Below are 19,188 nucleotides of genomic sequence, written 5' to 3' on the forward strand. Positions count from 1 at the left end.
ACCATTCACTCAATGATTTAGCCATTATCCATTCATTCATCTGTTCTGTCATTCCTGGGCGTGCCTTGCGGAATGTATCCCAGCACCAGGGTACGTAACACTCTGGCAAGAAGACAAGGCACCATAATTAAGAAAAAATGTGGTCTTAAAAGAAAAATATAGAAATTACCGACGTTTCTGGCAATCGCCCTTCCTCCTAGCACATGCGTTATGCAGAAGGACCATTGACGAGTGCGTTGAGTAATCCATTATGTTTTGAGTGAATATAGTAATTAGGCAATTTAGCCATTTGTATGTAGACACACACACCCCGCCTCCCCACCAACCTTCCCCCAAACAGATACACGGAGCGAGCGCTGCAAATTACACGACCCAAACAGACGCGATCGGAGAGCGGATATGGAGACGCGACCTCGCTGAGCGCAGCGGCCTCCGCCGTTTGCCCGGGCAAACACGAGGGAGGCGACGGTGGTTGCGGTAGAGAGCGAGCGGAGGGGCCGTGCCGTTCGTTCTCTCTCCGCGCGTCCGTGCGCGCCCGTGACATTTCACGCACGCGCGCGGTGTGGCCCGCGGAGCGCGAGCCAGATGGACACTCGTCTGTTGAAATGTCAACTATGATCCGAGACTGTCTCTCCCCATTACATCACGGCGCGTAACCAGTGGTCGCCAGCTTATTGCCGTCCCTCTCGCGGGACCACGCAATCTGTCCGCAGCAGTGGGCGGCGTGGAGCGAAAGCGGGACTGGTTAAAACCGTTCAACTTTTTTTTTCTACATCGAGCGTGGAGTGGGGTTTTACATTTTGTATTCGCCATCCACAAAATACCCAGCGTGCGTTAATTTCACATTCGCTATCGTGCACAGAGAGATATGTACAGCAGCGTGCCAGACACGCAATCTAGACTCCATGCCCGACACGGCCGTCGTGACATAGCCAACACGGTAGCATGTGGCATAGTATCGACAAGGCTCGATTATTGCAACTCGCTACTCTACGGGACGTCTGGCAATAACATTACAAAGCTGCGGCGTGTACAACATTCTCTGGCACGCGTCGTGACGGGCGCTGCAAGATCCGACCGTGTTCGTCCGATGCTCGCCGAGCTGCATTGGCTTCCGATCGCCGAACGAATGCGTTGTTATAAGGTCGCGCTCATTACTCAGACAAAGCGCTTGTCATACATGAACCACAGTACCTCGCTGATCTCGTCCGGGAACATAAACCATCACGCGAACTCCGCTCATCCTCGCATCAGCGGCTTTTGGCTGGCCATCTTTGTTCGACGGCCAGATGCGCTTCTGTGGCCGTCTGGAATGCGATATTAGAAAGCCGCTGGAGCTATGCACTCTCAAATCGAGATTTAAAACTAATTTCTTGAGAACTGCTTTTGTGTTTAGTTTGTTGTCCTTCCCCCGCACCTCCAATTATTGCGGTTAGGCTACGTACGATGCGAAAGAAGTTCATACGAAACAACGGTGCGAGTTTCTCAAATCACTCTGCCACTTCTTCTTGGTTCTTTCGGTAAAAATGTGGCTCCACCAAACGTATTTTGACAAGTCTGGTCAACGTGGAAGAGTCGACCAAGGTACGACTCTCGTCGTGGTGGCTTTAGCGCGAGGCCCGTCGGCCGTCAGCAGCGGCGCGAGCAATTCATTTGCAGGCCTCCACCAATCGCACAACTATCCAACTCCCACGGCAAAGTCAGTCTCAAGCCCTGAGTCATCCAAAGTGAAAAGTGGTGGCGTTTATTTCAAGAGGGCAACCACTCGCCCCGCCCCCCCGAGAGCCAGGGAGCCTTTCCGCATTATCACCCGGGCACATTGCAGTTGCAGTGCGCCGTCGCCAAGACGAAGAACATCCACTCGCACGTTCCGCTCACTTTCTGACAAAAGGCAAAGATCGACCGGTGTAGCCTCAACAGACCGTTGGAGCAAGGGCCGTTAGCGAGTAGCAACTATGAAGGCCGGCACGGCACACAAGGGGGGTGGGTAGCCAGCACCACGCCCGGCCGCCTTTGTCTCCCCAGTGGCGATGTTTGCACACCGCACCGGGTACTAATTTGAGGCCGAGTTTACCTAGGGGAGGCCCAGGACCGGTTCAGATAATGGTCACCGCTGTCGACGAAGAGCGGCAATCGAACCCTGACCGCTGCATTCGTTGCGCAGCGCGCTCACCGCTCCCCGCACTCGCACGCTCCTCCCCCCCCCGCACCTCCCGACGAGCGCGGTTGGCAACGTACGGCTCGAAAGAAGTCCAACGTGCATGCGTGCGTACAAAGACGGCACTCGCTCACGCGCCTCACTCATTCACCCGGTCACTCGCAGGCAGCGCACGTCCACAACGTTGGGAGGAGAGAAAAAACAAATATGACTCTAAATATTCATTCGGGCACCGTGCGTTGGATGAGCGGTGTCCGTCGCGTTGGCGCGCAGCACTTGAGGAAACTCTGCTCGCCCAGGAGACCCCCCACCCCCAACCAGAGGTCGCAAACGGGTTTTGATTCCTTACCCGTACCCGGCCGCACCAAGGTCGCAAACGGGTACCCGTACCCGTACCCGGCCGCACCAAGGTCGCCAACGGGTACCCGTACCCGACCGCACCAAGGTCGCAAACGGGTACCCGTACCCGTACCCGGCCGTACCCGTACTTTGTTTCCCAAGGCCCGCAATGAAATGGCCGGGTACGGGTAGCCGGGTATCGGGTAGGGTACGGGTATCGGGTACCCGGTTGCGACCTCTGCCCCCAACGCGCTGGCGATCACCGCCGAATGGAAGGCCGTGAGATGAGCGTTGGGCTGTCGCTGGCAGGGAGAGTTCGCACCCCACGCACTGGCGCCGCGCGCCGATCCGGAGCAGCGGGTGGGCGGTCGAGTTCCAATCCGTTCGCTCGTTGATTGGAGAGGCTTGCGTCACTTTAATGGGATTGATGGAGGCGCGGCGCTTTAGTTAAAAGCCAATTGCTTTACGAAACGTCAAAATAAGACATTTAATTGCGGGGCTTGGGGAAGAAAAAACCATTGCTGGATAATTTTATTTTGTGCGTGGCTTGTTATGACGGGTTTCCCCCGTGCAGCTAGTGAGCGTCGTCACGGCGAGCGCTGCGATGAGACGTGACACTCGGGAGCTTCCCCCCCGCGCAATTATCACTCATTTACATCCGACGTCGACAAAGAGAACCACTCCCCCCCCACCTTCACCCCCCCGCCACGCACTCAACTCGCAGCTCTCCCTCGCGTCGTGCAGCCACTTCCTTGCGCGCGGCCAGCGGCGCTGCTTAATAAAAGCGACTTTCGAGTTTGTCGACTTCACGTTTAATTGCACCGAACAAAGCTGTCCCAAGCCGCCTCGCGTGCGGCAGTTGCGAGGCATGGGACGGTGTGGGGAGGAGGGGGGGTGGCGTGGCCGCTGAGGATATCGGTTTTGGTTTCGGCATTTTCGCCGTTCGAAGCGCGCCCAAATTCACGTCGCGCTCCGCGCCGTCCGTCGGTGCCGCAGCCGAGAAGACGACCACGATCCTCCTCGGAGCATCTCGCACGGGAGGGGGGGGGACCGGAGGCATCATCCCACCGAATGAGAAACACCCCTTCGGCATCGCCGCTCCCTTGCGCGTCCCCTGTTTGAAAACAACAACAACAACAACAATAAAAGAGGCACCCTCCCTCGACCGCGAGTGCGCAGGCGGAAACCGCGGACGCCGAAAGGCGTCGGGCGACGAGTTGACCGGTGGCACCGCGGCTCCCCATCCTGCCAGCGAAGCCGCAACGGCTGCACCGGCGGCGCACCGCTCGGCACCAGGGGATGGGGGGGGGGGCTCGGCCTTAGCGAGGGTTAAAACTTTGCCGACAGAGCGATGGCAAGCGGGAGATGATGCCGGTGGGGGGGGGGGAGCGCTAATCCTCAGCAGCCTCCGCCGGGCTGGCCAACGTGCCCGTGGCTTCTGCTGCAGGGCTGTGATCAGCGCAGCAACTGGGGCGCCCAGAGGTGATTTAGAAGAGGCTGACATCTGTGGGAGGCTGGAGATGGGTGTTGGGACAGCGGTCTCCGCGCTCCGCAGCTCATGACCCAGGGCTCATTTGTTTTCCACTTTCCATTCATGCGCAGGAAGAGATTGCAGGAATGTACGATCCACCACACTACCACCCCACTGCCCCACCACTCCGTCGCTCCACCACTCTACCCATGAACTTCTCATTGGAGCGGTGGTGCAGTAGTTAGCGTGCTGCGTCACGAACCCGGCGACCTGAGTTCGATTCGCAGTCACGGCTAAATGTGACATCAGAAACGGCCCTGCCGTTCACCAACCCTTCCACAACTCGCATTGACCAGCGTAGTGAAGCATGGTCAAAATAACCCCCCATTACGGGTGTGGCGCGGTGATGCCTTAATCCAACGGTCCATCTTAGGAGTGGCGTATTTGTTGAACCCACACACAAAGCGCCGGTGCTGACGCGCGTGCCCAGGTTATCGGGACGCGCGTCTCTCGTGCGGGTGCGGCGCTTTAACCGCACGCGCAAGCCACCCGCCACTCCACCGCGCCGCGATGCAGATGCTCCCGAGAGCGCACGGCGAGGGATTAGCGCCGGATTTGTTCTGTGCGTTAAAAAAAACAACACCAACAATAACATCGTCATCCTCCTGTAAGGACGCTCCTCGGCGTGGCCGGTACCGCCGGGCGGGCCGGGCCCACCTTGTTTGTCACACTAGGTCGCTCGCGTAATTAGGGTCTGGCTGGTTCAGCGCCACCGATCACCGCGCAAATTGGCCAAGCGCCGGCGGCCGGACCTGGAGCCGTGCTGGGCCGGGCTGCCTCTGCTGCGTTCCATTTTTTGCAAATCACATGCGGCCGACAGCCCAAAGCGGGCATTTCACACCCCGATGGGTGCCCGACAGCGGCCGTAAATCTCGCGTGCTTATTTTGGAGAGCGCGGCGGCAGACTGCGGGGCGCGCTCCGTCTCCGGCTAGCGCGGCTGCACGCGCCGGGCAGCCGCTACCACCGCGCGCGCCAGCGAGGGGCCTCCAATCCCCACCAGGGTCCACGGCCGGAGCAAGAGGCCGGCTCCGCGGCTCAACTGATGCCACGGCTCTACCCGTGGCACGGTTTCACCGATGCCACAGCTCCACCGATGCCACGGCTCCACCGATGCCACGGCTCCACTGATGCCACGGCACCACCCGTGCTACGGCTCTACCCGTGCCACAGCTCCACTGATGCCACGGCTCCACCGATGCCACGGCTCCACCCGTGCCACGGCTCCACCCATGCCACGGCTCCACCCATGCCACGGTTTCACCCATGCCACAGCTCCACCGATGCCACGGCTCCACCGATGGCAGGGCTCCACCGATGCCACGGCTCCACCCGTGCCACGACTCCACCCATGCCACGGCTCCACCCATGCCACGACTCCACCCATGCCACAGCTCCACCGATGCCACGGCTCTACCCGTGGCACGGTTTCACCCATGCCACGGCTCCACCCATGACACGGCTCCACCGATGCCACGGCTCCACAAATGTCACGGTTCCTCCCATGTCACGGCTCCACCCATGACACGGCTCCACCGATGCCACGGCTCCACAAATGTCACGGCTCCTCCCATGTCACGGCTCCACCCATGACACGGCTCCACCGATGCCACGGCTCCACAAATGTCACGGCTCCTCCCATGTCACGGCTCCACCCATGCCACAGCTCCACCGACAGGATGGCTCCACTAGCTACGAAAACTAAACTTGCTTAGGTTACCACGTAAGGCCCCACTGAGTCTGCTACGTAGCTTTTTTTCAGAAGCGAGCTGCCGTCCACACAGGATACTAGCTCAACGGAAGTGGCTCATCATCATCATCGTGTGGACATTTATAGCAGCCAAATACTCCAAACGCGTGATGTTGATTCGAAGCGTGGAGGGAAAACAACCGGAGCCACCGGAGGAAAATCCACACGACCGCGTGGAGAGCATGCAAACTCTAAACATGCAGGTGTTAGGGTCTGGATCGAACCAACGACCTCCTGTATACCAGGCGAGGTAGTGACCATCTCGCCACCTGCAGCGCGACTCCACCGACGTCTGCCACCCGCGCACCGCACGCAACTGTCAACATCGCCCGCTGGCAAATTGTCTAACAACAAATATTTTACGATTCTCAGCGGCTATTAAGAGCGGTGCGCACGATTGCTATCTGGCATCCAATAACTCTTGCCGCGGCCGCGTCTCCTTTGCATTCTGCACTTATTCACATTTTCACACTTAGTTCCAGCTGGAAGCAGCTGGATGCCTGATTGATGGCGCTGGAAGTGGGAGTGAAATACGCGCTCTGCCGAGAACTCTCTATTAACTGGCGATTGAAATGGACCGTCGTGAATGCACGACGCACGTCCCCGTTGCCTCGCCCTCTCTCTTCCACCGAGAAAGGGCATCCGATTCGATCATTCGCTCCCATACCGTCCTCCACACAGACGCACACACTCACTGAGACGAGCGCGCACGCGCACACACACACAACAGCCGCCGTTCGCCACTAATTGGTGGTGTCGTTACCACGGCGCTTGTGCCAAGCTAGGTGCACCTTGAGGCCACGTGAAGTGTGGAAGGCTCGCTGGCAGCAGGTCACGGACTCGGGCGTCATGGGTTGACAGACTGAGATGACTGGCAGATGCACCATCTGTGCTCCCCACTCTGCCAAATTGCTGCGTTTTAACATAGACACACACATACAAACTCAAACACACATCCACTTAAAGCACGCACACACACGTTCAACACACAATTGGCACATACCCACAAGGAGCCCCCCCCCCCCCCCCCTGTGGCCAGACTGTTGGGGTAAGTGGTGTGAGCGAGTTCCTATTTTTATAAGTCTGGCACAGCACACTTGGTATGGTCAGCACCACGCCCACGCTACCTTTGTCTCCCCAACGCCGATGTTGCCACTTGCCGTCGGGTGCTGCGATTCGGCGATCTCATCATTCATCGGCGTTCCGCTCCCGTCGCAATTGTTGACCATCGGTGCCATCACCCCCCCCCCCCATGTCGGTCTCCACATGCCCGCTTGATCCTGTCCCTTCACTTGCGAATGTTCTCTCGAATCCACGCGTTCCTCCTTCCTGTATCGGCAAATCCCAGGGTGCACCTCCCTTTGCTTCTTGCTCGCTCTCGCGCCCGCCAGCTTTTGTTCCATTTTAATCACAAACGTCTGCACGTCTGACCCATGCCGCATACGCAGTGTTGCACAGTCTGTACACAGCAAAGCAATGCATATTGATTAAGGGGGTGGTCGTGAATACGCTTACCCCGCCACCGTTCTTCCTTAAGCCCCACCACGATCCAAACTGGCCCCCACCCACGTGTGTCCGTGGGGGGTAAGGGGCGGAGTCTAAGCATAACTGGGCGGAGCCTAATTTATAAAGGGGCGGAGCCAATGCGGTTAAGGGGCGTGGCGTAAAAAGGAAAGACGCGGGGTGCGGAAAGAGGGAAGAGCGAGGGAAGAGGACGAGGTCGAATCGGGTAAAGGGGCCGTCCATAAATGACGTCACGCGCCGAGGGGGGGGGGGGGTCAGACATTCGTGACGATGTGTGACGACGGGGGGGGGGGTTGAGAAATGTGACGTTACATCAAAATGTGCAACTTTAATAAATATAGACAAAACGTTCTACTTAATTAAATAGACTTTCTAATAAATGTTTTCTCATACAACATCAGCGTGCAACGGCACATTAAATACGCACTTAAATGACAATAGTTTAAAGCGATTTGAAGCATGTTTTATTTTGGGGGGGGGGCAGAGCTTTATGACGTCATATTTGAGGGGGGTCTGACTTTTGTGACGCCGTGTGACGAGGGAGGGGGGTAAAAAATCGTCCAAAATCGCGTGACGTCATTTATGGACGGCCCCAAAGGGGGAGGGGTACTAAGAAGTAAGAGGGTGTGGCTTAAAGAGGGAGGGGCCGTGGCTGGAAGATGAATGGGCCTACGAGGTAATGAACAGCGTAGCTTCAGTGCGCAGATGTGGCCACAGGCCGACTCGTTTAAGATGCATAGTTTGTGCCAATTTGTATTATACACATCACTACGATGCACGTAAATAAACACCGCCAACGCAGCAGCATCGCCAGTTTAACTTGTTTTCATTCGCACAAGTGAGATGGAAAAAAAAACCCACAGAGATGTAGAACTGTTTAAGCAGCTTAGCCACAAATCACTACCCAAGTATTTCCAGTCACTTTCCATTCGGGTCTCAGGTGACGAGGTTGGGGAACATTTGAAACCCTCCGAGAATTTTTTTTTCTTAATTTTAATTACGAACTCAATTAGCGGAAAGCAATATGCAACACGCTACGCTCAATCTCCGCAATTGGCTACGCGCAACAACTCTTTACACATTCGGCGTTCGCAAATCTTACTCGGAAAAGGGGGACGCGATGAATGTGATTAACAAAAATATTTTAATTAGAAAACAGCTTCTCTTTTTATTTTGCAAGCCATAATTATTATTGAGAATAACCATGAAGTTTATCAAAACCCTCCGAGTATAGACGGACACAACGCAGCCCTTGTTATACACTTGCAGCGCGCTTGGCTGCATGTTATCTGCTACGTTTGACTTTAATTGTCTCGGGAGGTTCGTGGGAAAATTCGCCGCCTTTTTGCCGAACATCCCCGGTGCTCGTGGTTTCTGGCGAAACATCTTCCCACCACAGAAGTTTCTTCTTGTCAAACAACAACAAACATATACAGCAGCAGGCGTCAGGGTCGGGATCGGGATCGAACCCACGACCTCCTGCATACCAGGCGAGGTAGTTAACATCTCGTCACCGTGGTTTGTGGTTCTGATGTGGGGAGGAATGGCTGGGGGGCGGGCGTTTGGGGCTACACGCCGGATATTTTGTATGATCTGGGGGGCGCAGAACTTTCGACGTCAAAGACCGCGGAGCTTCAACATCTCCAAGTCTTGCGCGTGATGGCAGCAGCGAGGTGTTCAGCAGCTCGCTGCTAATGTGGATGTCTGCTGCTGCTGCTTGCCATGACGAGAGGGCTTCAGGACAGAGACAGAGAGAAAGTTCGTGTCGTTTTGCTGCTATTCCACCTCCGTTGACGGAGGGTTGGAATAGCAGCTGTCCTTCCCCCGCACCTCCGATTAGCACGGTTCAACATGCACGCGTACCAACATAGACACGTGGCGCAGACGACAGCGGTCTACTTGCGTGGACCATCGTTCGGGTTGCAATGGCCGCGATCGCACTGCTGTGGCATTGACGTTGGCTTCCTCACCGTCTCCTGGTCGTTCCCAGCTGTCGTGATGGTGGTGGTGTCGGGCACTCTCCAAGGGCGCTGTCACTCCGAGTGCCTCCCCCCCCCCCGCCACTACCCCCGATTTCCTCCTCCCTCACACAACGAAAATACAAAGTCTCGACACTAACGTCCATTCGTCGTGTTGATGCGGTGGAAGCTATGAGTCGGGCAGGTGGCTCGGCAGCAGAGCAAGCTGCCTTGCAATCGGAAGGAGTTCAAATCCTGGTTGGGGATGGCGGGGCAGGGAGTCAACTCAACCAATCAACTCCTCTGGGATCGATAAAATAGGTACCACTTTGTGGGGAACACAACAGTGGGTGTTGCATGGATAGACTAATCCCCACCATAGGAATGTCGATTTTTCCACCACTGGCTCTGGGCTGTAACGAGTAAATGAGCGTCGCCTCGTGGCTTATTGGAGCAGGAAATCACTTACACCCGTGTCGTACAGTGAAGCGTATCACAACACACTTACAAATATCACCCAGCAAGAACGGCGCAGTCTTCTCGATGCTGCCAAGGATGCAAAGTCCAAATGAATTCCCCCGCCCCTCTTTCTATTGAGCTGCCCGCGAATGCACAGAAGTGGCTCTGAGCTCCTAGAGGAACACTTCCGTCGTAAAGTACAAAATTCATCATGGGACAACCATGCCGAGGCGTAAAATGTGTTTGTCTTCAGATTAACTGTAATTATTACCGGGCAAAAGGACGACAAATAATGGGCCGAAGCAAACCCCCATGATTATTTTTTTGCTTTTCATTAAAGGAATTATTTCTTTCCAGGCTGGAGCCTCGGTGACCTGTGGTGCCCTCCGCTTTAATCAGCCGAGAGCAGCTCCCAGACGCCAGCGCAATCATCAGCTGGGCGGCGAGGTGGCCTCGACGACGAGACAACTGGGGGAAAAAACCCCAAACCGCTCTTCCTCGCACTTGCAAAGCACGCGGGATACTCGGGCTGCGTGGCTCGCGAGTCCACGAACGACGCACGAGCCCAGTGTGCGTAGCAAACTTCTCAGTGTATTACGAGCACGACCCATGGACTTGACAGACACAAAATCCGAAATCAATGCACGGGAAAAAGAGAGAGAGGCGGGGGGGGGAGCTTGAGAACGAACGGCGTGCCCTCCAAACACGATATGACTCAAGCGCGGTGTCTCGTGCGTCGTGAGTGCGGTCCTATGGCTTCCTCCCGTGTGTGTGTGTACGTGTGTGTACGTGTGTGTTAGTGTACGTGTGTGTACGAGTGTGTGTGTACGTGTGTGTGTACGTGTGTGTGTACGTGTGTACGTGTGTGTGTACGTGTGTGTGTACGTGTGTGTACGTGTGTGTTAGTGTACGTGTGTGTACGTGTGTGTACGTATGTGTGTACGTGTGTGTGTGTGTACGTGTGTACGTGTGTGTTAGTGTACATGTGTGTACGTGTGTGTGAGTACGTGTGTGTGTGTACGTGTGTGTGTGTGGGGAGCGGTAGTGTAGCGGTTTTCGCGCTGCGCTACGAACCCGGCGACCCGAGTTCGATTCCCGCTCACGGTCAAAGACCTGTGACGATTATGTGAACCGAGGTGAGGGACGCGGGGAGGTGAGGGGTGAGGGGTGTGGGCAGGAGAGGGACGCGGAGAGGTGAGGGACGCGGGGAGGTGAGGCATGCGGGTGAGGGTCTCAGCAGCAGCTGGGAAGAGGGCGCAGTGGATGCGGGAGTCGTGATGACGGCGGCGATGCTGGGTCCGTGGCAGACCGCGCCAACTCAGAGCTGCGGCATCTGAATGAAATGAAGACTGCGCCGGACGGACGCCGGCGAAACGAGGGGCGACCACAGCAGCGACTCACAAGCGCCCATCCGTCCGGGCGATGCCGGTCCTGGGATCTCCAAGCGACAATTTTATTTATTTATTTAACCCACCTTCCCCCCACCCCTCGCTCGCTCTGGCTCCAGGTGACGGAGCTCAAGTGGCCGTGTCCCCAGGTCCCCGTGTTATCACCGCAGCCACCACGATAATCACGCGAGGGTGCAAATGTGAGAATTCCTCGACTTTCCTTCGAATTCATTACCCCCCCCCCCCCCCCCCTTAAACGCCGGGAAGATTTCTCACAGAAATTGCAAACAAAAGATGGACCAGGGACCAGGAGCTCTCGTCTGATTTATCGCTCTGACACTTTCCTTTCAGAGCCTGGGCATATTTTAAGCGCCGCGCGGTGGAAGTGAGGAGTTCTCTCTCTCTCTGTGTGTGTGCTGGGTTCCCCTCGTGAAACGCGAACTACAAGGTGTTTGAAAAAGATGCACCCGATTTGAAATCGCTATATCTCTGCAAGCACGAACCGCCCATAAATGAAACTGTTACCACTTCAAAGGGCGGGGCATAGAGTTTCAAACGATTACCGCTCGATGTCTCTCCCAGCGCACAAACAGCCCCTAGCCTCAGTCATTCGCAAGACGGTGACCCCGCAACACACAAGGGGCGTTTTGCGCTCTGCAGTTCAGCAAGACTGAATCCGTAATCGCGGTGCAGCGTGTGTTTCTACGGCTTTTTGGCATTGATCCGCCAATGTTAAAGAACATTCGTCGTTGGTACCGACAATTTGAGGAAACAGGCGGTTGATGTAAGGGGAAGAGCACATGGCGACCACGCACCTCAGAGGAAAACGTGATAAAGAGAGGCGTTTGGGACGAATTCAACTATCGTCTCGATGTTGTCCGTACAGCAGGTGGAGGACACATAGAGCATTTATAAAATGGTTAGTAAAACTTGATAACTCATTAAACCGTTTGTAACTTTTAGTGTAATTGTAACCTGTTGCCATCGTGAAATATACTGCTTTGAAATTGGGTCCATCTTTTTAAAACCCCCTGGTATTTGTCTCTCTTTGTCCCACACCCGTAACCCCCCCCCCCCCCAACTCTGCTGCCCCTCCGCCAACTCTCAACGGTTCCCGAATCATCCCCTCAAATAAAAAAGGAAGCCCGATGGTTTTTTTGTTATCACTTTAGCTATTCGGTAATTCTGAAGGAAAAGAAACCGTGTCGTCACGCGTCAGCTGTGTTTGTTGCGCTCAACAGAATGTCAGTTTATATTTTAAAAAAATACTCCCCCCCGCCCCATTGCAACGTAGACTTGACGATACGAATCGCAGAGCTAGGAAACTGCATCGGAGTGCAGCAGCAACATCGGCAGTATCAGCAGCATCAGCAGCAGCAATCAGCAGCAGTATCAGCAGCATTTGCATCAGCAGCAGCAGACTCAGTAACATCAGCAGCAGTATCATCATCAGTAGCATCAGCAGCACCATCAGCAGAATCAGCAGCAGCAATCAGCAGCAGCAATCAGCAGCATCATCAGTAGCATCATCAGCAGAATCATCAGCAGCATCAGCAGCAATCTGCAGTATAAACAGCATCATCAGCCGAATCAGCAGCAGCAGACTCAGCAGCATCAGCAGCAGCATCATCATCAGCAGCATCACCAGCAAAATCAGCAGCAGCATCAGCAGCAATCGGCAGCATCAACAGCAGCAGCCGCTGCACAGCTGCGGGAGTCACAGCGAGCGGCGCCTCCTCCTTGTCCAGCGGTGTCCGTAACGAGTCGGAGCCCGCAAACAGTTGCCGTGAGAATATTGTCGTGAGTGCCGGTGAGTGGCCGTGAGGGCCGTGAGTGAGCAGTGAGGGCCGGCTGTGGATTCACATTCCCAGCCCCTCCCCTGGGTGGGGAGGGGCTGGTCACCCCGTGGTGCCCTTATAAAACTCAAAGTTTAACCTACTCACGCCGGCTTGTGCCCGCCCTCACAGTCGGGCATATTTGCGGAATACACCACGCCGCCGTTGACCCTGGCCATTGCGCGAGCAACCCAACGTTCCTACCAGCTTCCTCTGCAGGAATGTGTTACTTCCTAATAGTAATGTGTTCTCGTTTGGCGGGACGTGCAGACATTGCCGGAATATCCTAGCAGCAAAAGTAGATACGTATGCTACTGGTCCCGCACTTTCAAGGGCCCCGCGCTAAATGCTTTCAAGCTATCAATTCCGGTTCAGTAATTCTGCACTTGCTCTATTGCTATAGTACTATACTGCCTTCAACTTTTATGAACGACTGGGTGTTTAAGGTTCGCGATTCGTCGTATTATCTGGCTGTATAAAAAATAAAAATAAAATATTACTTTACTTTACTTTGCAAGTAAATTATTTGTGTTTTAATATTTCCGTGTTTTTTTATTTAGGGCCCCTTCATAACATATGCTACAGGCCCCGCACTAGCTTCATCCGGTACTGCGTGCAGATGAGAAGCAATTATTAATTTACAATGCATTGCTGATTCCACCACCCCCCATCTCACCCCTCCCACCCCCACCGAGGGTCAATTAGGGGCACCCCCCTCACCTCCTCCAACCCTCCCCGCGTGTTAATTAAACATATGTGTCCGCCAGCTCCGCGGAGACAAGAATCAAGAGGCAATGAATTTATCCCGGGGGGAATCCGATGAGCTATGAAGCTCTTTCTTGTTTTGTTAGTCGCACACGTCCCCGATAGTTCTCGCAGACGTCGAGTCGAGAGACCCCGGGGGGCCACCGGCCAGTGGAGAAATCATCCAAGCAGATTCCTGTCAAATCATCTCCCCCCCCTACCCCCCAATCTCTCCCCCCCATCACCCCACAGAGAAGGCAACCAGCACACACATCCCCGATCGATTGCAACCGTAAGAGTGAGATCGTCGCAAGGGGCTAGCGGCGACAAAACACCCCAGGGCCGGACGTGGCTCGGCGGCAGCTTGCACAGAGGTCGCAAAGTGCATTCGCGCGCCCTTCCTCCACTTATACTCTTAGTTCTTTCGGTAAAGTCACGTAGGTAAAAAATGAAATTAAAATTAATAAAAAAAATAAAAAAATAAAATCACGACGTTTCGGAGGCAACACAAGTCTCCGTCATCAGGTGGGACCGTCACAGCCAGATTTGTTGCATCAAGTGATTTTATTATTTTATTTATTTTTATTTTTTATTTCATTTTTTACCTACGTGACTTTACCGAAAGAACTAAGAGTATGGATCCTTGCAGTCACGAAAGCTTCAAATCTACTTCTTCCACTTCTTCTTCTTTTCGATGTCGTAACGGCGGCTGCCGCTGACGGTAGACGCAGAGCAACGGCGACAATTTCGCATTTCAGGTGGTGAAGCCCCCAGACAGACCGAGTGTCACAGTAGCTCGTCATCGCCGTGATGTCTCCTTCTTCGTGTTTGTGGATCGGGGCAGAGGTTGTGCACATGGTCTCTGTTCCAGACGGCCCACAGTCGCACCACCACCCACCGCTACTGGAGAGAGAGTTTTTGTTGTTGTTGTAAATCTCCACGTGTGCGTCAGTGCCGTTGAGTGCGACGCTTCTTCGGGCTAACAAACAAAAAACACCCCCACGCCCTCCCCCCCCGACCTCCGTACCGCACAGGCAAGCGGCGAGCAAAGTGAAACATTGACGTGAAATACTGTTAGGCTTTTTCGGTAAAGTCACGTAGGTAAAACATAAAATTAATAGAAGTAATAATATAAATAACATAATAAATCACGACGTTTCGGAGGCAACACAAGCTACCGTCTTCAGGTGGAGCCGTCACAGCACAATTGCTGTATCAAGTAGAGAGAGAAGTCCCAAGAGACCCGACCTTGTATATATACTGGTTAAGGGGGAGGAGCCAGGGTGGGCCGCGGGAGAGGACTTGTTGTGAGATGGTTAGGACGTCTGCTGCTTGTTGGTACAGAGCCTTTGTCATGTAGATGGCAGAAGCAGATAAGCAAGTCAGGACCAAGCAGCCCCTTGCTCTGCTGCTGGGTGGGTAAAACTCAAGGCAGGCAACCAGCGTGTGAAAAAAGAAGCTAAACATGATTTTAAAAAAATTACGTGAAAGTCGGACACGGGCGGGCGGGCGGGTGCGAGTGAGGCAGCGGCCTCGTGACGACGACGTTACCAGCTCAGGGAGCGCGCTGCAAGCGGTCAGGTGGGGAAGGGGGCCCCCCGAAACGTCGTCTGTCTCCCCACGGTGGTTGTCAAGGGGAGCCCCAACCCGCAGCTTTTGGCCACCAGGGTGAGCCAAGGCACCCCGACACCCCCCCCCCCCGCCATTGTGTGCCCCCCAACGCTAAGTCGCGCTACGTGGGGTGATAGGCGTCTTGGGGGGGGGGGGGCGCTCGCTACCCCAGGCGGGGGCGGATTACAACGGAGCCGTGAGTTTTGGGGAGGTGAGAGGAACAACAAAGACAAAGACCCCCCGTGTAGCCTTAACAGACTGTAGGGGCAAGTGCTGTTAGCGAGCACCTATTAAGGCCGGCACACACGAGAGGGTGGGTGGCCAACACCACGCCCGGCCGCCTTTGTCTCCCCAGTGACGATGCTTACACACCGCACCGGGTACTCATTTGAGGCTGAGTCGAGAACACACGCACACACCCTGGACACTCTCTTGCGAGCGAGACGTTCCAACCTCGAGGGATATCCTTTGTTCAGGCCAGCAGATATTTAATTTAATTGTTTTAGTCTCGTTTTAATTCGTTCATTGAAATCCCAGCAGCTCTCGCTCCACTCGGCACGGGAGCAGTGGGCCACCGTGCCTGGGTCACGTTTGAGGGCAGCAGTTGCCTGGGTGGGTATTCAGAATCTGTATTTGGACTGGAGGAATCCGATGAGATCACACAGCTCTCTATCACAGGTGTCCAGTAGGGGCGGGTCACAACGTTACAACACAAACAGTTTAAAAAAACACGATCGGAGTGCAAAGTATAGGGGAAATGTAAATAAATCACTTTAAAATATATACAAATGAAATTAAACTAGTTTTTAATCTTACCAGATAAAGCCCACTGAGTTACGGTATTAGCTTATTTTTCAGAAGCGATCTGGCCACAAATGAGAGCTCAACAAAGTGGCTTATCATCATCATCACCATAAAATGTTGAGCATGTTTCTACATCTCCGGCACAATTGCGGCTCGCTCACCGTGTGACGCTGCGAAGCGAAGGTGTCGTGGGCTCAGTGGCAGGGCAAGCGGCTAGCAATTTGAAAAGACGCGAGTTCAAATCCTGCTTTGCGGGATGGTTGACTCAGCCCATCATCGTTGTCCGCGGGGTCGATAAAATAGGTACCGCTTCGTGAGTAAGCCAACGGTTGTTGTTCTAATAGATTTTCAACCCCGTCACAGGAATGTGTAATTTCCATCACCGGCTCTGCAGGTCTGTGAACAGGACATGAGCCCCGATGCGGCCTCAATGCTCATTGGAGCAGGAGATCGCTAAGCGTTGTTCCGTGACACAATGCGTGATCTGTGCGCGAGCTGGCGCCGTGTTCATGTCGCTCATCACAGGCGCGCCGTGTGCCCTGCGGACACAGCCTCACATGGAGCTGCTGACAAAGACCCCCCGTGTAGCCTTAACAGACTGTTGGGGCAAGTGCTGTTAGCGAGCAGCGCCGATGAAGGCCGGCACGGCACACGAGGGGGGTGGGTGGCCAACACCGCGCCCGGCCGCCTTTGTCTCCCCAATGGCGATGTTTACACACCGCACCAGGTACTCATGTGAGGCTGAGTCCACCTCGGGGAGAGGGGGGCAGGACCGGTTCATACAATCGTCAACGATGTTGACCGTGAGCGGGAATCGAACTCGGGTCGGTGGGGGGGCGGGGGGGGTGGGGGGGGCTTTGTTGTGGGGGGGCGGGGGTGCGGGGGGTGCGGGGGGTGTGGGGGGCAGGGCGAGGGCTTCGCCACTTATCGCTGGCAGGTGCACGCGCATTCCAATCATCGCCTCTTTGTGTCTCTCCAATTAGTGCTCCCCCCACTCCCGCTCGCCCCCCCCGCCTCCCCTTCCCCTTTGCACGCCAGCACAATGCGAGGTCGCCATCGCCTCCGCGTCAACAAAGACCTTGACACCGTCCCCGCGTTCCTTCGCTGCGACCTCTCACGCTCTGCTCGATCTTCGTCTCCCGATGTTCACGGCGATGCGGCGCTGGGTGGGGGGAGGGAGGGAGGGGGAGGGAGGGGAGGAGGGGGGGAGGGGGGGGAGGGGGGGAGGGAGGGAGGGAGGGAGGGAGGGAGGGAGGGAGGGAGGGAGGGGGAGGGGAGGGGGAGGGAGGGGGAGGGGGGAGGGAGGGAGGGAGGGGGAGGGAGGGAGGGAGGGAGGGGGAGGAGGGGGGGGAGGGAGGGGGAGGAGGGGGGGGGAGGAGGGGGGGGGGGGGGAGGGAGGGAGGGAGGGGGAGGGAGGGGGAGGGAGGGGGAGGGAGGGAGGGAGGGAGGGGGAGGGAGGGGGAGGGAGGGGGAGGGAGGGAGGGGGAGGAGGGGGAGGAGGGAGGGGGGGGAGGGGGGGGAGGGAGGAGGGGGAGGAGGGGGGGGAGGGAGGAGGGGGAGGAGGAGGGGGAGGAGGGGGAGGAGGGGGAGGAGGGGGGGAGGGAGGGAGGGGGAGGAGGGGGGGGAGGGAGGGAGGGGGAGGAGGGGGAGGAGGGGGAGGAGGGGGAGGGAGGGGGAGGGAGGGGGGGAGGGAGGGGGAGGGAGGGGGGAGGGAGGGGGGAGGGAGGGGGGGAGGGAGGGGGAGGGAGGGGGGAGGGAGGGGGAGGGAGGGGGGGAGGGAGGGGGAGGGAGGGGGAGGGTGGGGGAGGGAGGAAGGGAGGGGGAGGGTGTGGGAGGGGGGGGACCCCCCCTACCCCCCCCCTACCCCCCCCCCTACCCCCACCACACTCCTCCAAAGAAACGCACGGAATCTTAATAGCGGCGTAGCGTTGGGGGGGCGTGACTTGATTTGAGTGGGGTGGGGGCCACACCGTGGGCACGCTGCACAACGAGGCTGTATTGATCTCGCTTGCTGAGCAACGCGGTCTTGGCACTGTAACCGCGAACTGCTGTCAGCAAACTGCGGAGGGGTCGCGGTGGGAGACGGCGGGATGCAGTGCACCCGCTGCGCGCATTCGTCATGAGCAGCAGCTATAGCAACAGCTACAGCAGCAGCAGCTATAGCAACAGCTACAGATGCAGCAGCTGCTGCAATAACAGCTACAAAAGCTACAGCCGTAGCAGCAGCTACAGCTACAGCAGCAGCTACAACTACAACAGCTGCTGCAGCAGCAGCTACAGCTTCAGCAGCAGCTACAGCTACAGCAGCTAAAGCAGCAGCTGCTGCTGCAGCTACAGCAGCAGCTACAGCAGCAGCTACAGCTACAGATGCAGCAGCTGCTGCAATAACAAATACAGCAGCAGCTGCTGCAATAACAGCTACACCAGCTACAGCCGTAGCAGCAGCTACAGCAGCAGCTACAGAATCAGCTACAGCAGCAGCAGCTACAGCAGCTGCTGCAGCGATAGCAGCAGCTACAGCAGCAGCTACAGCTACAGCAGTAGATGCTGCAGCGATAGCAGCAGCTACAGCAGCAGCTGCAGCTGCTGCAGCGATAGCAGCAGCTACAGCATCCGCAGCAGTAGCCACAGCAGCAGCTACAGTAGCAGCATCTGCAGCAGTAGCAGCAGCTACAGATACAGCAGCTACAGCTACAAAAGCAGCATCTGCAGCAGTAGCAGCAGCTACAGCAGCAGCAGCAGCGCTGGTCCTGCTGCTGCTTCGCGTTGTATATCAGTGGGTCTCTCTCGTAACGGAGCCACGCGGCGCTGTTACGATTCAATTCAAGGGGACCACTCGCGTCCGCCTTAATAGGATATTTATTTTAAAGCCGTTTACGTGCTATGAAGGAGAGCCATTGTCCGAAACGTCGCCTGGTTTTTATATCTATATTTCCTATGAAGGCCACACGCATGCAGTGTCAGTAACGGGCGTGTTGAGTATGTTTTGTTGTCGTTTTTGTACAGCCACGTCACCCTCACAGATTGAAAATAGTTTCCGAGACTTTTAAATTTGCTTTGCGGTTGTATGTACGTTGAATTTCCTTCGC

Source organism: Lampetra fluviatilis, chromosome 1 (assembly GCF_964198595.1).
Source record: "Lampetra fluviatilis chromosome 1, kcLamFluv1.1, whole genome shotgun sequence".
NCBI classification, from domain to species: domain Eukaryota; kingdom Metazoa; phylum Chordata; class Hyperoartia; order Petromyzontiformes; family Petromyzontidae; genus Lampetra; species Lampetra fluviatilis.